The sequence below is a fragment of the Callospermophilus lateralis genome, unplaced genomic scaffold (assembly GCF_048772815.1).
Source record: "Callospermophilus lateralis isolate mCalLat2 unplaced genomic scaffold, mCalLat2.hap1 Scaffold_142, whole genome shotgun sequence".
Classification (NCBI taxonomy): Eukaryota; Metazoa; Chordata; class Mammalia; order Rodentia; family Sciuridae; genus Callospermophilus; species Callospermophilus lateralis.
Genome location: NW_027512569.1, coordinates 1,132,919 through 1,149,064, shown reverse-complemented (window position 1 = coordinate 1,149,064; position 16,146 = coordinate 1,132,919).

Sequence of the window (16,146 nt, the reverse complement as noted above, 5' to 3'; positions counted from 1 at the left end):
AAGAATAATGGGAAAGGGGTTTGGGATTTTCCTAGCAACACAAACTTGAGCAGTAGAACAGGCAGAGCAGAGGGGATGATGGGACTGAGTATCTCAAAAAGCCTGTGAGGGACTTTAAATTCTAAGTGACCTGTTTTCAGTGTTGACAAAGCAACTTTATAGGCCATTTTTATTACATCTTGGATAGGGGTCTGGGGGCTCTCCTTAGCCTCTTTGAGCTTTGGGTTAGCTGGTAAGAGGACCTGTTGGGACCCGGTGTGGACACTGACAGAAGAAGAGAGGAGTGAGTGGGTACAGGGGTACCTCAGTACCTGCTACAAGCAAGGGGGCAATGGTCTGAGAACTGGCGGAGGTTTGGGTATTGGATCTATTAACTGGAGTGGAGAAGTCAAGGTGCTGAGGTGAGATTGACAGCAGAGCATCTGGAGCAGATGGCAGAGGGTGAGGATGTATTAGAGAAGCATAGTTCAGAATTTTAGCGAAGGAGGGAAAAAGCCTCCAAATAGGGGAATTTCCTTTCACCCTTTTGAGCACTTGCAGAAGTTAAAAAGGTCACTCAGAATTTGAGGACCTAGAGACCCCTCTGGGGGCCCTGGGTTTTGGTTGTCTAATTGGTAATATGGCCAATGCTGTGTACTGAATTTGATGAGGAGTTTGGGTTCCACTAGGCAGCCCCTATATGCTCACATCCCCATGACTTACAGAAGAAGTCGGCTTTTTCCTCAAACAGCCATGGCTGTTTGTGGCTTTGATAAATCCTTTGTAAACATAATAATCCAGGCTAGCCAACCTGTATCTCGCGTGTCCCTTCAACCATAATAGCAAAACTCACACACTCTTCCTGATAAAACATAACCCTAATATTACCATTAGATGTATAAATCGTTGGAATGAATGTATGTATATCAATATAAGATTCCCTGTATATTTTCTGATATCGATTCAATCCATTATTTAAAGTTGGAACCAGTTATATTATTTATTCACATTATGGTCTATTCATGCATTATCTCTATATTCATAGACACAGGGTAAACCTATTTGTACCCCCAATACTAATTTATACATCTTCAAAATATTGCTCCCAGAAATGGTGGAAGAAATACTCATGTCACCTTATCTACATATATATTTTATCACAGTGATATTCTCGACACAAAAACCAAAGGTCACAATTATGCTTCTACCAAAACCTAAATGAAAAGTGAGCATGCATTACTAAAAATATCCACGTTCAGGTTGCCTAATTCTCTCAAATGTCAATCCTATTGGTGACTATATATTTGTTTCTTCCTAAGATTATATATTTAATCAAGCCTGTTGAAAATGTCTTATCCAATCACTCATTTTATACTTTGCCTGATTAATGTCCCTACTGATATCTGCTTTCCTACATATTTTCACCAGTTCATCATTGTGACTGACTCTTCACGTGTGCTGATATTTACATTCATTCTCTACCCGAAACCCTATTGCTAAAGAATTTTTGGTCCAAATCCTATACTCACTCTTCTTGCAACTTCTACCAACTACCTTCCTAATCTTACCGACTATCCCTCTTTGACTGGATGTTCTCTGCTACATTCAATCATCCAAGGTAAATGGTCCTATGCCATTTTATGTCAATTTATCTGAGACATCTGTGCAGAACGTAATCCAAAGCTAAGTATCCCCATCAAGGGCCCAATGCCCTTCTGGGCTTCAAATCTTACCCAGATTTCTGTTTTCATACTTATATTTCACCTTTATATTCTTATAAATATCGCAGGTTCCCTATGCCATTATTCATCCAGCAGAATGATTCCTAACCCAAATCGAACATGTTATTAATCCTAACCATACACTGTTTCCTCAATCTAACATTACAGAAGAGCAGGGTCAGAGTTGTTCTTACAATACAGGAATGTAGGGGATCATCCACATGCTGAGAACCTCAAAGTCCATGCAGAAAAGATCCCTGGAGAAGATGTAGGCAGCTATGAAGGACTTGAGAAAGCAAAAGTCATCATCCTAGATAAACAACTTGATCTGGATGGTCTGAATGAGCCAATCTCTTCTCAATGTAGAGAAGGTGAACCAATAAAGTCCTGTATGGAGAGCTGTTCCAGGATGCCTATGGTTGATATACCATTCTAACTTGTGAAAGTGTCACAGGAAATAGGGGAAGCCTCCATCTCATGGGACTCTTGGAAGCAACTGTTATGACATGTGGTTACCAAAGCAGTGACCTCATTCAGTTCCTGAAGGAAGTGACCTCACCTCACTTCCTTGTTGATGCAACTCTCTGAACTTGGGATCCAGGAAGCCAGGCATCCAGAGCCAGTCCCAGTTCCAGTTTCAGTGTGCTCACTTGATTGGAATTACCAAGGAGAGGATCAGTCATTCTTAATTCCTACTGATGTGAGGATGGGCAAATGCCAGCAAAGCTCTGAAGAGGGGCCTGTCCTGAAAAAGCAGGTAGTGGCTCACCCCTGGATACTGAAAACCTCAGAGATTTGGCCAAGTGACCAGATCTGAGACAGGACAGGCCATTTCGGGGAAAGATAGTATGGCCGACCAGTCAGAGGACACTCCGGATAGTCACAAACCTACTTGGTGGAAGGAGGTGCCTTTGTGGGTGTTGGTGTGATTTTGGGGTTATTTCTCATGTTCTGAGTATAGGAAGGAATGGCGGTTTGTTTGGTTTGAACTGGACTGTTTCTAGAATGTCGTTTGACAAGGCGAGTGTTTCTATATCGGAGTATCCCACAGTGTCTGTGGATGTAGACATTAGAAAAGAGAATGCATCTAGTAGACAGCTTTCCAGCATTCATCCTGCCCAATTTATGAATAGAGTGTGGCTAGCCTTATTGATGTGCAACACATGCTATCTTCCTAAGTTCCTGTTTTCTTCCCGAATTCTGGCCACTCTCCAGAATAGGCTCATGGTTTTGTGTCCAAGATATGCACCCCCTCCAAGCTCTGTCACATGGCCATGTACTGGATAGCTGAAGGGAATGGGAGCATTTCAGAAAACTCAGATATCAATGTGACCAGGAAAGTCTCAGTGAAGAATCCCTACTTTGCGCCATTTGATTACCTAATGTTCTGTTGCCCTGAATGTCAGGAGGTCTTTGCCTCATGACACCCTTTTGTGAAGCCTGAAGAAAACAGTTTTCAAATGGAAATGAATGGGCATCACCTGTGTCTATTTGCTTAAATGCTTTGGAAAAGGATGTGTCTGAATCAGCCTCTTTGCCTGAGTGAGGCTGTGGTTTTTATTCTCAGCACCTGATGGATCTAAATAAAGATTCGATATGTGCATCCAAAACCAAAATGGCAAAAAGATCAGTCATTGTGTATGAAGTCTCTTGCCTTCCTCTGTTAGATTCCTGACCACCATCAAGTGAGAATAGGGATCCTTTGTGTCAAATGAGTTCTACAAAGCCCTGCAGAGGTGCTTGGGTTTTCTCATGACTCTAAATCACATAAAGAATCTATACATGACAGTCAGTAGGCCTCACATTAGAGAAGCAGAGCAGTATTAATGGCAGGCCTATTTGATCACTCCTGTTACACAGGAAGGGTGTACAGGCCACTCTGACTTTACGCAAATGAATGGCAAGGGAGCTTATTTTTGACACTGTATTTGGCTGTGCCCCTCATGGAAACGACCAGCGGTGTTTATGATGAGTGTCTATATGGAAGCATATGAGGGCCATGTGGAAGTGTTTTGGTTTTAATTGTGGTCATTTGTGTGGCTGTGGGAAGAGATGACTGGGTCCACCTGGGCTTGATCTCTGGTGTAATTCTTCTTAGAGACTGCGTTTTGGAACTGCCCTCAGAGAAGTATTGCCATGAATTGTGTTGGGATTTTAGGAGGCCACGCATGAGAGTTGCCCTTGCAAACTGATCTAGGGCCAGGGATGCTTTCCACAGATCACTGGGAATCTCAGCCAGGATATCACATGATTTTATTCTGAAAAACTTGGCAGCTAAATTTGAGAGGCAAAACACACATGGACCTCACATTGTAGACCTCAATGGGCCTGGCTTCATGTGACCTTTTGGCCACTCTTTTGGAAGACTTGCCTGTGATAGTTCTCCAGAGCTTTCTTTGAAATGTGCTTTCTCACCTTTTAATGATTCCTGAATGAATTGAAACCCACAGTGCCTCCAACTTCATCCTTAAAAAATGGCTAGATAATAAAATGAAATTTTTGAGATTCCCATGAACAGGTGGCACTGGAGAACATTTGGGTCTTCTGTTGCTGATCATGAGTGTACAAGACAGTGCCTTGATTGACTGGGTTTCATGAAAATGGTGTAGAACAGAGATGCCAATATGTTATAGCCCGCTGAGTAGTAGACCTAGAGCAGTGTTGGGCAGGAGTGTGATAAAATATCTGTTGTGGGGCCATGTGGATCTGCCATTGGCTTCCAAATGGCTTGTGACTGACATGGTGCAATCAGAAGACCCTTATAAGTAAAGGCATCTTGTTATATAGAGAGGTTTCAGGGCAATGTTCAGAATCAGGTTGCTATTGTCAAGGGGGCAAGCTATATAGGATAGAAACCTGGTTGGTGCATTCTCTTGCCGACCCTGACCCACCACATGTGACAGAACTCCCTAGAGCACTGTGTCCCAGTTGAACTCCTTGTATTTCATGAAGCAAATACCAAACTCCCAGTGCAGCAGCAATAAACACCAGAAAAAATTGAAGGATGACCAAATGGCTTCAGAGTCCACAGGGAGGGAGACACTTAGTCCCCAGTGGCCACAGTTTACATTCAAAGAGAGAATTCAGCTCTGTTGTCTCATGTTCATTGGAAAATAAGAAAGCATGTCCTCCAGGTCACATAGATGCAGACCCAGCTTTGATGATCTCACTACAAAAGAAGCTAAAGCTCCTGACAACAACATATATTTCATGTGCCCAAACTCAGAGACTGTTTGTCAAGAAGTCTTTATTCCAGCAGAGCTCCATGTTTTAGGCGTGTTTAAACTGTCGCTTACTTTTGGAAACACCTCTACCACCTCCAAGGTTGTGAAATCATGAGCATGTTCCATTCCAGATATATATTCACCCATTTTCAAACTCTTCTCCTCTAATCGTGTCTTATGTGGGGTAAATGTTATGTCAATGCATTGTTCTGGATGAGTGTGGGAGGATTTTTTGTAGCACATATTTGCCTACACATTGGATTAATTTTCCAATTTTCCTTTGGAAATGCTGAATCCATGACATTACCCTACTACACTCTGACTACTAATCTTAATATGATGGAGAAAAATAACCCAAACAGATTGAAATTCAAGCAGTTCAGAGGAGGCATGGTATACTGTTGGAATTGCCTTTTGCATGATAAAGTGTAGCTGTTATAAATCATGTCAATTTTTTGTTGAAATAGTTCTCCATGCGTTTCTTAAGTAAACAAATTAATGAGTTCCAGTCTCCCTTTCTCTGTAGCCTATTCAGCATACATAATTTTATATGCACATATAGATCCTTACCTGGTATCACATGTACATTCTTTTGAGATGGTTGATTTGGCAGATACAAATTGTGAGCAGATATCACTCCTATTAAACGCTGTTGGAACTTAAAATTCAATCTATGTGTGAATGTCCTAGTTAAACAACATTATACATAAATCCATGTTAAGTAAAATAAATATATTTGGATCTGTGGATGATATATATTCAAGATTAATTTCGATTGGCATATATATTGCTACATTTTAATGTCTGTGATATATATATATATATATATATATATATATATATATATATATATATATATATACACACACACACACACACACACACACACACACACAAACACACACACAATCTCCAGATTTTTCAAAATATGAAATATATGTGTCTTATTAAACACTCTATAAATTCATTCATGTTCATGTATGTGGATTTATAATCAACATTTCACAAGATTATTCTCAGAAATATTCATCCACCCGAAATACATATTGTTTCCTAGTACTGACAAGTAAATTCAGTGAATGGTGCATACAAATCCTAACTCACCCAGTTTAACATCAATGCAAGTAGATTCCTATGGGATATAATGTGTGTTTTGACATTCATTTTTATTCAACACTGGTACTTTACTATTTCTTCAGTTTATGCACATCATAGGATATACATTTCATCCACAATTTCGCCCAATTATAGGTATTTATTTCAATTTCAATCACTTCCTGTTTCAGAACACATGTATTCCTCCAGGTTTCTTGACGGGTCTTTTCATGAGACTTCTTTCCAAACACATTATTTTCGATTTCCATAATCACTTTTGATGCAAAACTCACACACCCTTCAAGATAATCCATAACCCTAATCTTAACATTAGATGTACAACTGGTTGGAATGAATGAATGTATATCAATAGAAGATTTCTAATATATTTTCAGATATCAATTCAATCCATTATTTAAAGTGGAATCAGTTATATTATTTATTCACAGTATCTTCTATTCATGCATTATCTCTATATTCATAGACACAGGGTACACCTCATTGTACCCCCAATACTAATTTATATGTCTTCAAAATATTGCTCCCAGAAATGGTGGAAGAAATACTCATGTCACCTGATCTACATATACATTTTATCACAGTTATATTCAGGACACAAAAAGCAAAGGTCACTCTTATGATTGTAGCAAACCTAAATGGAATGTGAACATGGATTACTAAAAACATCCATGTCCAGGTTGCCTAATACTCTCAAATGAAAATCCTAATTGTGAGTACATATTTGTTTCTTCCAAAGATTACATATTCAAACTCAACCCTGTTGAAAAATTCTAATCCTGTCACTCACTTTATACTTTACCTGATTTTGTAAAGTCTCCATTGATATCTTCTTTCCTACAAAATATTTCCCCTGTTCATTATTGTGACTAAATCTTCACATGTGGTGACACTTACATTAACTCTCTAACCAAAACCCTATTGCTAAAGATCATTTGTTCCAAATCCTATTTTCCCTCTTTTTCCTAAACCTACCAACTATCTTCCTAATACTAATTTCTATCACTTTTTGACTGGATGTTCTCTTCTACATTCAATCATCCAGGTAAAAGTTCCTATGCCATTGTACATCAATTTATCTGAGACACCTGTGCAGGACATAATTTAGTGCTAAGTATACCAATCAAGAGCCCAATGTACTTCTGGGCTTCAAATCTTACTTATATTTCTGTTTTCATAATTATATTTCACCTATATATTGTTGTAAATATTGGAGGTTCCCAATACCTTTATTCATCCTGCAGAATGATTCCTAACTGAAATCAAATCTGTTATTAACCCTAACCATACACTGTTCCCTCAGTCTTACATTACAGAAGAGCAGGGTCAGAGGTGGTCTTAAAATACTGGAATATAGGAGATCTTACACCTGCTAAGAAGCTCAAAGGTCCATGCAGATATGATCCCTGGAGAAGATGTAGGCAGCTATGAAGGACCTGAGAGAGCAAATGTCGTCTTCCATGGAAAACAACCTGGTCAGGATGAAGGGTTGAGTCTGAATCAGTCTGTCTCTTCTTAATGTAGAGAAGATGGATAAAACCAGGCCTGTGTGGAGAGCTGTTCCGGGGTGCCTATGTTTGATATACCATTCTAACTTGTGAAAATGTCACATGAAGTAGGGACATCCTCCATCTCATGGAAGCCATGGAAGCAACTGTTACGACAAAGTGGTTGTCAAGGGAGTGACCTCATTTAGTTCAGGAAGAACATGTCCTCACCTCACTTCCTTGTTGATGGAACTCTCTGAACTAGGCATCCAGGAAGCCAGGCACCAAGACCCAGTTCGAGTCCCATTCCCAGTGGTCTCACTTGTTTGGATTTACCAAGGACAGAGTCAGTCTTTCTTGGTACCTACTGATGTGAGGATGGCCAAATGCCAGGAAAGCTCTGAAGAGGAGCCTTTCCTGAGAAAGCAGGTAGTGGCTCAACACTCGCTTCTGACAACTTCACAGAGTTATCCAAAGAGACCAAATCTGAGATATGACAGGCCATTTCTGGTAAACATAGTATGGCCCACCAGTCAGAGGACACTCCAGAGAGTCACAGACCTACTTGGGGGAAGGAGGTGCCTTTCTGGGTGTGGGTGTGGTTTTGTGGTTTTGTCTCATGTTCTGAGAATAGGTAGGAAAGGCGGTTTATTTTGTTTGGATTAAACTGTTTTAGTTAGTCATTTGGCAAGGCGAGTGTTTCTATGTCTGTGTATCCCACTGTGTCCGTGGTTGTAGACATTACAAAAGAGAATGCATCAGTGGATGTGTCCTGTCTAGTAGAAAGCTTCCCAGCATTCATCCTTCCCAATTTATGAATGGACTGCTGCTTGCCTTATCGATGGGCAACACGTGCTATCGTCCAAATTTCCTGTTTTCTTCCTGAATTCTGGCCACTCTCCAGAATAGGCTCAAGCTTTTGTGTCCAAGATATGTACCACCTCCAATCTCTGTGACATGGTCATGTACTAGATAGCTGAAGGGAATGACGACCATGTCAGAAAAGTCAGATATCAGTGTTACCATGAAAGTCTCAGTGGAGAAACCCTGCTTTGGGCCATTTGATTACCTATTTTACTGCTGCCCTGAAAGTTTTTGTTTCACTATGAGAGAAAAAAAAACTATGAGTACTGAATAAATGTTGCAGCAGTTGGAACATATCGCTGTATACAAGTTCCCTCACCAGGCTTTAGTATCCCCAGTTATCAGGACTGTCAACTTAACCTTTTAATTTTAGTGTTACAGTTATCCCTCCCCATAAGATACAGTGTAATAATTTAATGTCATCTGATCTTGCAAAATCCTTTTACTAGTATGACCTCTGTGTCTAATAGAGAAACCTTTATTTCTGTTACTCAGGGCTGGATAATTGTACTAGCAAACACCAAGACTACCTGTGTAGGTTAGGAATATCGGTAAGTCTTATACTAAAAACTTCTGCCTCTGGCACCTTCTCTTGATAGTCTCTTTATATAATTATCAGGCATTCCTGTCTGAGAATCTTTCTTTGTAGCCTCCAGTCTTACTTATTTTGGGAGTCTAACTGAAGTGTATACCTTAAAATATTATTATTATAATAATAATTATTATTAATAATTTAAATGCCCAGGAATACCTGTATTTTGGTTTAACTGTCTTTGCTAAGTGTTTAAGATGAAGCAGTCAAACTGACTTTTGTTTCTATCTATGGTTAACAGTCAGCTGAGCTTTTATGGGAGTCATTCCTTGGGAAACTTGAGAGCAGCTTCTCAGTTCTGATAATGCCATTTTCGCTAGGTGGGTACAGGTCTTGCTTGACAATGTGGCTTCCCTCGGAAGCATCAGTGATGTCTCCCTTCTCTGATGACTTTCATCTTCATAACAAATGCACTGATTGTCTTTCTGTTCTCCAGTGGTCTCATTAATCTCCCTGATAGGGAGGTTATGTGGCCCAAAGTTGCAAAGCTCTTTAGAGAAGTCCCCTGTTCCCTGAATTCAGACTGACTCAGAGGGCAAGAGCCAAATATTGGGATTTTTGGCCATTTTCATTTAACTTTAACTTTAAATCCTAATGTTAAACATCCAGCAAAAAATTTTAACAACCTTATATTACAAGTACTGGGCTTTAGTGTCTATAACTTTATAATTATTTATCTTTTTATGAATTGGGATCTGTATCATTCTGTCTGTCTTGTAGGTGATGACTTATTATCTTAACTGAACCCATGTTATGTTTTAAAGCCACACTTCTGTAAAACACTAACAGGGAATCTTTAGATCACTTATAAGGAAATTACAAAATAAAAATTTTTCACAAGAGTAAAAATACTTAGTTCGTGTAATAGCTACCCTTAATTTTTTAGCTGAGTTATACATTTTATCCCCTGTTTGAGATCCTAGTGATCTTGGCAGAAAAAAAAAAGAAACTTTTGAACATAACTTTAAATGAAATGAAATCTGACCTACTGCTTTCGTAGTCATTCTCACATGTAGTAAGATGGGAGACAGAGCCTAATCTCAGGGAAGGCAGGGCTCTTTATGAATCTTAAGTGTTTTAGTTCTAAAGCTGATCTTTATTTTTTTAAATATTATTTTACAAAGTTTACATAAATTGTTTGAGGTCACATGAACATTAGCTAACATCATATGATATCACATTTAAAACATGAATTAAAGAAAGGCTGAAAGTTTTTAACCTTTACATAGATTATGCTCTCAATAACTTAAAAATACATTTAAATTGTTCCCCAGTGTAAAAAGTAACATGAAACGTTTACATATCTTATTGATAACAGGTAAATAAATCCCTGATACATTTTCTTTACCATATAACTTCAGAACACCTGCTTGATATAATGTTCTCTTCAAGTTTCTAGCTTACAAATTTGTATACCTGGAAGATATAAGCACATTGATAGCATCACAATTACATTGATGTTTCTACATTAACCAAGTTTAGCTTTTAAAGAATTGGCAGTACAGTGCTCTAAAATAACAGTTCTTATTTAATCAGTTGTTTAATTTTTATGGTTGCTAGCTCTAGAAAAAATAAAACTTAATAAGCACAATGTTACGGGTAAACTTATGTTTTCAGAAATTGTTGTCTCTTTAACACATGACTGATTTTTACAATCTTATACACACTTTAGTACAAACTTATACAGACCTTAGTAAATCAATCAGATATCAAACAAAAGTACTCATGAATGAGTAATCCCATATGAAATTTACTTATTTATTAAAATATTAGACAAATGTATTGAACACTGTAAACCATTTTTTGTTGTTGAAGGAAAAGTCCTAGATCAAAGGCATATTAGAACTTTTATAGACATTAATATTTTATTAGATTTTTGAACACCTAGAAAAACTTGTAAGCTTAAATTTAAAGACATTTATATTTATCTGTTTATCCAATTTAAATTGAAACATTTAAATCACGTGAATTAAAGAACTTTGGATACACTTTTTAAAATTTGTTTTTATGAGCGCATTATTTTATGAACGCTTCTTATATATGTTAATTTGTGTATCATATATATGATATAAGTACATATGTATATATATATATATATATATATATATATATATATATATATATATATCAACACATAAAAAAGTGTGCACACATAATAATAGTAGAGGCATTGTAGCTTTTCACAGGTGAAATCTCCATTGCAATGTTTCAAAAACTCCACAGTTGGTCAAAGAGAGAACTGCTCAGAAAAACATTAACCTAGGTCTGTAGGATTAAAATCATGAGCTCAAAAAATATATAGAATCTAAGACAAAAAATATGAGTCCCAGAAAAAATGACTGGCCAGTAATTAGTAGATACCATACAATTTACATTTTTTTTCCTCCTTAGGCTTCAGATCAGTCTCATACTGAGCTTGCAGGCTTCTTTCATTTGCATTTCAACATAAGTCCTGGATGAGGTCTGAAAAGAGCTGGAAAAAACTGCTATTCTGAGCAGACACCTCAGGCTTAGGCATTTTAACCATAACTTTCAATTTAAGATGTTGAAAATTATGATACAAGTTTAAGATACAATTCACAAAATGTTATATCTTTACATCTTGTTTTTTCAACAGATATCATACTATGATTTACTATCCTTGTCCAAATTAATGCACTGGTACACACAGTGACATTTTCCCAGGCTACCCAATTCAAAATTGGTGAAAAAAAGACTGAATGATTGGGAAGTTACTTGCCATCTTGGAAGTAGAGTTCTTTAGTTTTCCATCCTAAGTATTTAATTTCTCTGGCATGAATTATCTGAAATCATAAACTAAACAATTACCTAAATTCAACTTTTAACTGCAAGATTGTTCAATGATTCAAAAACCATTCAGATAACAGATTGTTACAATAAAACATCATCCTTTAGACACACATTCAGCTAAGATCATTCCCAAGAAAGAATTTATAATATCAAAACATTATTGCATATGTCTTAAAGGGCCAGAAACCAAGACACAAGACAGACAGAAAGGAGATCCAGACTATGTTTGACAGACAGAAACCTTTAAAACAGAGCAGATAAGAGAACAATCTCCTACACCAGTGGCACCATAGATGTCCCCACAAGGGAAACAGATGTTTTCACAGAGGGGCAACCTGAAATGTAAAATCAAGGATCTACATGGTGAATTTACTGCATTTAGTGTCCCCTTTTTATTTTTCTCTTTTTAAAGAAGACAGAGGTGGCATAATCCTTACAGTGCAGGGAAAGAAGGAGGGAATTCCCTGAAGCAATAGGACTTTGGCAGCTGCTGGGAGTCTCTCAGTCCCTCCTTTTACTTACAGAATTAATTCCTCTGGTTCGGTACCACCCCATGCACACTCCATCTCCTAACATTTCAGTAGTCAGCTCTAAAAAATTTCTGGGGAGGGGGTTTATCAAAATTTGTAACTTAAAGATCAGTTACTGACCTTGAAGCCAATTAATGCCAAAATAATAATGAGGACAGGGTTTTGAGAAAAAGGAAATGGGAGGTTTATTTTTCTGCTAACAAAGAAGAAACACAGGGGACTTTGCCCAAATTTGTGACTCTCTTGATATGGAGGGACTAGGGGTTTTAAAGTAGTTTCACCTGTTACCCTGGGAGATACTCAGTTCTTAGGTCCCAAGCAGGCATTGCCCTCGGCAGTGTGAGTGCTCCAGGCAGCCAGCTAGTGGCTTCTCTCATTCTGCTTAACAAAGGGGGGTAAAGTTCATCGCACTTTCTTAAAACAGAGTCCAAAGGGGTGTCAGGCTTACTTGCTTTATTACCCATTTTCACATTCAATATCCTTTGGTTTTTACCACAGAAATCACACAACAAAACGCACAATAACAAACAAGCAAAAAACATATAGAACACAGAACAAAACACACATAAAAAAAGAAACCCGGCGTCGAAACAGAAAAACAGAGGAACAATGCAACATCTTGCTAAAGGTCTAGGGTAGGAGCGAGTGCATGCCCGTCGGCACCTCTCTACCCTTCCATAGCAATTCCCTACAGAACAGAACAGAGGACAGAACGATTCTCTTTACTGTCCCGGAGACGAGTATAAGTGAGCCTTCCCAGGCCACCTCTCTGTCATCAGAAGAGATCTCCCTTAACCGGATATCAGATGTTATATAGGCGCCACTTACCTATGGAGGCCTCCTTCACCAGGCGATTGCTAATAGTTTTAGTGCAGTGGTTCAATGCAGTGCTCCCGGGACCAAAGGCTCAACCGAAGTCCTTGGAACATCTTAAGTTGTGCACCACCTAGAGTATCTCTCAAGCCTAGAGCCTTGGAGGGAAGGCCAGCTTCAGAATTTCCAGCAGTCTGGTCTTGTGATCTGGTAGGGCAGGGTCATCTCACTGGGGAACTCCAAAATGTTAGACCAGGATTCAAGAAAAGACCACTGACTCCAATTAAAATCAAATTAAGGGAAGCTTATTATTTCTACCGGCCAGGCTGCCTCTCCCTCCCAAAACGGCGGGAACAAGACAGAAATCTCATCTTTCCTACAGCCCAGCAATATAGCCCAGAAAGATACACATAAGGGGGGTTACAGATAACAGAACTTTGACAAGCATCACACTAATGGTAGTTTACATTTTTTTTTTTTTGCTGGCCCCAACATCAGAAATTATGAGGACAATTAGAGCCTCAGAGACTCGTTGTCTTGCCAGGGAAAGAAAATGTTAACGAGGTGTCACTAAAGTTTCAGATCGTGCTGCTATCTGGTAAGAGAGCAAGGCATGGGTGAATTCAAGGCACTGGTAGGCATTCCAAGCAGGTTCAGAATTTGCAGTAATTTATAGTAAAGCCAAAATTATTGTTTCATGGCTTTGTGGCAAGATGGCTCCCAATTTTAATAAAAGATCAGGTTGGATCTATCAACACTGTCCCTTACTTTCGGAAACTACCCTACCAACTCCAAGGTTGTGAACTCCTGAGGATTTTGCATTCCTGATATGTATTCACAGATTTTCTAACTCTTCTCCTCTAATTGTGTCTTACTTGGCGCCAAAGTAATGTGAAGGCATTGTTCTGGATGAGAGTGGGAAGAATTTTGTGTAGCACATATTTGCATACACATTGGATTCATTATCTAATTTTCCATTCGAAAAACTGATTCCCTGACACTAACCAAAACCCGACTAGACTATGACTACTAAACCATTATGAAGGAGAAAAATAACCCAAACAGAATAGAAATACAAACATTTCAGAGGAGGCATGGTGTATAGCTGGACTTGTCTTTTGCAAGATAAAGGGTTGGAGTTATAAATCTAGTAAATTTTCTGTTGAAATAGTTCTCCATGTGTTTTTAATGTTAACAAATGTGTGAATTCCTATCTCCCTTTTGCTGTAGCCAATTCAGCACATGTAATTTTATATGCATATATAGAATACTACCTGGTATCACACATACGTACTTTTGAGATGGCTGACTTGGAAGATACAAATTGTGAGAAGAGATCACTCCTCCAAAACGCTTTTGGAACTGAAATTTCAAACTATGGGTGAGCTTCCCAGTTGAAAATCATTATACATAAATCTTGTTTCCTAAAATAAATATGTTTGCAACTGTTGATGATATATATTTAATGATGAATTTCGATTGGCATATATATTGCTACTTTTTAATGTCTGTGTGTGTTTTTTGTGTGTATATGAATATATATATATATATATATATATATATATATATATATATATATATACTCTCCAGATTTTTCAAAATATAAAATATATGTGTCATATATTCACTCCCTGAATTCATTCATGTTCATGTATGTGGATTTATAATCAACATTTCACAAGATTATTTTCAGAAATATTCATCCACCTGAAATACATATTCTTTTCCTAGTAAGGAAAACTAACTTCAGTTAATGTTGCATTCAAATCCTAATATTTGTACAGTAACTGACCTAGTTTAACATCAATGCATGTGGATTCCTATGGGACATGATGTGTATTTTGATGTTAATTTTTTACAACACTGGTAGATTATAATTTCTTCTGTATATGCACATCATACAATATATATTTCATCCACAAGTTCACAAATTTATAGGAATTTGTTTCACATTCAAAAGCTTCCTGCTTCAAAACGTATGTATTCCACCAGTTTTCTTGTCTGGTATTTTCATAAGACTTCTTTCCAAACACATTATTTTGGATTTCCAAAATCAATATTGAAACAAAACTCACACACTCTTCACGATAAACCATAAACCTAATATTAAAATTAGATGTATAACTGGTTTGAATGAATGATTGTTTATCAGTATAAGATTTCCTGTATATTTTCATATATCAATTCAATCCATTATTGAAATTTGGAAAAAGTTATATTCTTCAATCATAGTATGGTCAATTCATGCATTATCTCTATATTCCTAGACACAGGGTACACCTATTTGTAACCCCAATACTAATTTATTCGTCTTCACAATATTGCTCCCAGAAATGGTGGAATAAATACTCATGTCATCTTATCTACATATACATTTTATCACAGTAATATTCTGGACACAAAAAGCAAGGTCACACTTATGATTGTACCAAAGCCTTAATGGAAAGTGAGCATGCATTACTAAAAACATCCATGTCTAGGATGCCTAATGCTCTCAAATGTCAATCCTATTGGTGACTACATATTTGTTTCTTCCTAAGATTATATATTCAACCTCAAGACTGCTGAAAATGTCTAATCCTGTCAATCACTTTATCATTTGCCTGATTTCCTAATGTCTCTATTGATATCTGTTTCCTACATATTTTCCTCAGTTCATTATTGTGACTGACTCTTCATATGTGCTCACATTTACATTAACTGTATACCTGAAACCCTATTGCTAAAGAACTTTTGGTCCGAATCCTATACTCACTCTTCTTTCAAAACCTACCGAATATCTTTCTAATAACACCGACTATCTTTTTTTACTAGAAATTCTCATCGACATTCCATCATCCAGGTACAAGGCCCTTGCCATTGTACATCGATTTACCTGAGACATATCTGAAGAACATAATTCAAAGCTAAGTATCCCAATCAAGGACCCAATGCTCTTCTGGGCTTCAAATCTTACCTAGATTTCTGTTTTCATTCTTATATTTCACTTATACTTTCTTGTAAATATCCCAG